Here is a 4,712-nt window from a genome sequence, read left to right as displayed (position 1 = left end):
ATTTACAAAAAGTACTTTAACCAACATAAAAGGAGATTTGCAGGTAAGGAGCGAGGGGTAGAAAAAAATGTGAGCTTTCTAATTTTCCTATCTTTTATGGAAGACATACATTAATAGTGCCTCAAACAGAAACATGTATTTTAATCACTGTAGCATCTTAATACTTTTATTACCCTTTTCATAGTATTACACTAAAACCTTAATATAAAGCAATAAATTAAGTTTGAAGATTTTTAACCATAAAATGTAAGTTTGTGTTATTGTCTAGTTAATGAAAATATTTTTCAAATAACCTGCACTATCACAAAAGCACAAAAGTGAAACTAGAGAAACATACCGTGCACACAACTGATTACACACCAAAGCACAAAACCAAACCAAACCCATTGTCATTGAGTTGAGTCAATCCTATTCTGACTCATAGCAACCCTCTAGGACAGGGTAGAACTGCTCCATAGGGCTTCCAAGGAGCAGCTGGTGGATTTGAACTGCCGACCTTTTGGTTAGCAGCTGAGCTCTTAACCACTGTGCCACCAGGGCTCCACAGCACAGAAAATTCTGAACTGCCACAAGACAGTCACTTTCTAATCTCAATCCTTCCCTCCAGAGAAGACAAGATTTTGAGCCTTCCCATTTGAGAACCAGAGCTGGGTTCTTCAGGCTTTGATCCTTGGTCCTCTTCTCTTTTCACTCTAGATAAGTAAATGAGTAGTGAGCTCAACTACTGCATTGGGTTCAATTGCCATCTAGATGCTGTTAACTCCCAAATCTACACTGACATCCAAGACTTCTCTTAATATAGCCAACTTACTTGTCAATATTTCCACTTACATATCCCACAGATACCTTCCTTACACTTCCTCTGTGACCATTCTTCTCCTCTTCTGTACTCCTCTTCATCACAATTCCCTTGGTTTCCCAAGACAAGAACCTGAGAGGTTTTTTTAATTTTTTTTTTTATTGTACTTTAGGTGAAGGTTTACAGAACAAATAGTTTCTCATTAAACAGTCAGCACACATATTGTTTTATGACATTGGTTAACAACCCCACAACGTATCAACAGTCTCCCTTCTTGACCCTGGAGGACCTTTTTTTAAGAACCTGAGAGTTTTATTTTCTAGTTCCAATCAGTCACTAAGTCCCATCAATTTGCTCTAGGTCTGTCAACATCTCTCCATTTCTCATGTTCTTATCTTAGATTCAGCCTCCAATGTCTCTCGTGTAGGTTGCTGAAAAAAAATATTCTTTCATGCTATTTCTGTAACCATGACCACTTTTAACTCAGCTCCACACTATACTTACAATGATCGCTATGAATTACCAATCTAACAATATCATTCTTCCTTCCGAAAATTCTTCAGAGGTTCCCTGTTCAACTCATGATAAAGCCCAAAAAACCTTTCCGTGAGTCATCCCTTCTCTCTCTCTGGTATCATCTCTGACACATCCCCACTAAGCATTCTGAAATTCCCTGAACTGGCTACTCTTTCCTGACTTCTGTGAATACCTATTCCTCCCTCTCTTTCCTCTGTACACACCCCAACATCTGGATAACTCCTAGTCTACTCATTTTTCAGAACTTTAATCAGGTATTATATGGAAAGCCTTCTAAGATCAGCTCTATTCAAATTTTGAGTTAATTAGTTCTATTAAGGGTTTCTCTAGCACCCTGTCAGGGTACTTTACCATAAAATGTATCAAACTGTACTGTTATTGTCTGTTACTTTCCCTGCCTCTCCTATTAGACTGCAGAATAAGATCTTTGCCGTTTTTATGGTTGTATTCTGTACATATAGCACAGTGGCTATAAAAAACCAAAAATGCATTGCCGTCAAGTCAATTCCAACTCATAGCAACACTATAGAACAGAAACCCCTAGGGTTTCCAAGGCTTTATGAAAGCAGACTGTCACATCTTTCTCCCAGGGAGCAGCTGGGGGGGGTTCAAAGTGCCAGCCTTTTCAGTTAGAAGCTGAGTGCTTAACTACTGCACTACAATGGCTCTTTATAGTGACTATAGGCCTCAATAAATATTTGCTGAAGACAAGGAATTAATATATAAAATGGAAAGATATCGTTTCTTTTTGTAATGGAATGTTTTCAATATTTATTAACATCTAATGGGTACCAAATGGCATATTACTATTGCATATATTTCCTGTCTATAAGCAGAGACAAAGGAGAAAAGGAATTTATAGAAAAGATCACTGAAGCTCAAAGCAGGTAGTACCTCTTCGTCTTAGGCTGGGTTCTCTAGAAAGGCAAAACCAGCAAAGCGTATAAATATATATAGAGAGAGACAGAGTTACATCAAGGAGATGGCTCACGCAGCCACAGAGGCTGCAATGTCCCAAGTCCGTGGATCAAGAAAGAGGCTGCTTCTGATTCACGAAGCTGCAGGGGCTGGCAATCCCAAGACTGGAAGGCCAGAGAGCAGGGCTGTTGCTCACAGGTTGTGAAGATCAATGAATTGCAAGATTGGCAGGCAAGACTGCAGGTAAGCTGCTAGCTCAAGTCCCAAGAACTGGAGGTCAGATGAACAGGAGCCAGCTGCAGGATCCAGAATGAGCAACAGTCCCAGCAAGGAGAGAAGGAAGAGCTAGGTGGCGGAGGGTGGAGAGATGAAGGATGAGGGAGGTGGTGAGGCACCACAGGCCCCGTCCCCACTGGTATCGACTCATAGCAGATCCCATCATGGGAGTGATCATGTATCATATCTCAACAGGGAAGTGATCACAACATTATACGACTGCCAAAACACTGAGAATCATGGCCCAGCCAAGCTGACAATCTTAACCATCATACTCTTTCAAGAGGTAGTGCTAGCTTGAATTCAGATTCAACTCTTCTTTTAAAAAAATCACATTCAGGGAATTCCGGCAAAATGGCACCCTAGGCAGAAGCACCACGCTGTCCCTCCACAGCAAAAATCCGAAAAACTAAGCCGAACAGAGAAAACAACAATCCTGAAACCCTAAAACATCAAATGTAGAGGTAAAGAACTCAGCCAAGCACCAAATGGAGTGAGAAAACTGACACAGAAAGGAGAGCGAGGAGAGATTCATGCAGAGGTTCCCTACCAACTAACACAGTGTGGATCCGCCATCTTGGACTCCTATCGGAGACCAGCAAACAGGGGGTACGAAAAAGCAGCTTCATGGAGCTTCCAGCGGGAGACAAAACAACTGGTAATTTGTGATATACGCTTTCCCACCCCCGACCCTTCTTCACCCCCACTTGGCCTCCTCTGCTTCCCGCAGCCACAATCTCTTGTCCGGGAAACATCGGCTGCTTGGATTCCACACACCTGAACGGGCTGGCTCTTTGAGTGCCATTTGTTGGCTGCTGGTGTTGCTTTTTTCCACTTCTTTTGATTTCTTCCTTACCTCTCACCACCTCCCACTCCTTTCGCTCAAATACCCGGCTAAGTGCGCCATCTTTGCTTCTCCCTGAGGAGTTGCAGAGCTCTGGTAATTTGTGATATACACTTTCCCACTCCCTACCCTTCTTCACCCACGCTCAGGCCCCTCTGCTTCCCATGGACAGTCTCTTGTCCGAGAAACACCAGCTGCTTGGATTCCATCAGCCCACACTAGCTGGCTCTCTGAGTGCCATTTGTTGGCTGCTGGTGTTGCTTTTTTTCCTGCTTCTTTTGATTACTTCCTTACCTCTCACCACCTCCCCCTCCTTTCGCTCAACTACCTGGCTCCGTGCGCCATCTTTGCTTCTTCCTGAGGGGCTGTGGAGCTCTGTTCGAGTGTGGAGCTGCTTCCCACTCTAGGCTGCCACGCTGGTGGGATCCCGGTGCTTTTGTTCGTTTGTCTCCTTTGAATTGTTTGTTTGTTTTCTTTTCCTTTTCTTGAGTTGGGAGCCCTTTCTGGCCGGGCAGTGCTGCATGGCAAGGAGACTACCCACTGGCTTGCACAGATGTGCAGAGGGATCCCTGAGGACATTTCTTTTTTCATTTTTTTTTTTTCTGTTTTTCTGGGGGCTTTTCTTGTTCTTTTTTTTTTTTTTTTAATTTGTTTTGTTTTCTTTTCCATCTTTTTCCCATTTTGTCTTTCTTCATTACTCAGTTTCTCGTCTCTCTATATCTTCCTTCTCTTTCTGTTCCCTGAATACCTGGCATTGTATATCTCTACGCCTTCTAGCCAGGCTGTACTGCAACACCTGAGAGCGATTTCCCCAGACCTCATAGCTGCACCGGTGGGAACCCTGGGAACTTTGTGGTTCTTTAACCTTTCCGATTTTTATTTATTCATTCTTTTCTCTTCTTCTTCATCCCCTTTCTGTTTTTCTCCATTTCAGAGTCTCTCATCTCTCCACTCCAATGGCAAGCTCCCCTAGCATTCTTTTTTTTTTGTTTGTAGGTTTTTGGCCACTGTTCCTCTCTCCTCTCTCCCATATCCATCTTAGCTCCACACATAACAATCTCCCCACTACATCCTGCCTACCTGCATTGTGTGCTTAACATCACACCACCAAGCAGCACAGGCACGGCCTACTGGAACCTACCCTGCACTGATTACCGACCCACCCTGGTGGCTGTGGTAAGTGCCACAAACAACCCTTCCCAGTAATTCCTCTTCAGATAGACCTGCCCTGCCATACCATATCTCAGTGACTGACCCTGCCAATTGGAGAAGGACGTGAAAAGTATTGTGCCCACAGACAAGCAAACAACAAAGAACACACAGTCCGCCTGCTCAGAC

Source organism: Trichechus manatus, unplaced genomic scaffold (genome assembly GCF_000243295.1).
Source record: "Trichechus manatus latirostris isolate Lorelei unplaced genomic scaffold, TriManLat1.0 scaffold00016, whole genome shotgun sequence".
Taxonomy (NCBI): Eukaryota; Metazoa; Chordata; class Mammalia; order Sirenia; family Trichechidae; genus Trichechus; species Trichechus manatus.
This window is presented reverse-complemented; position numbering follows the sequence as displayed.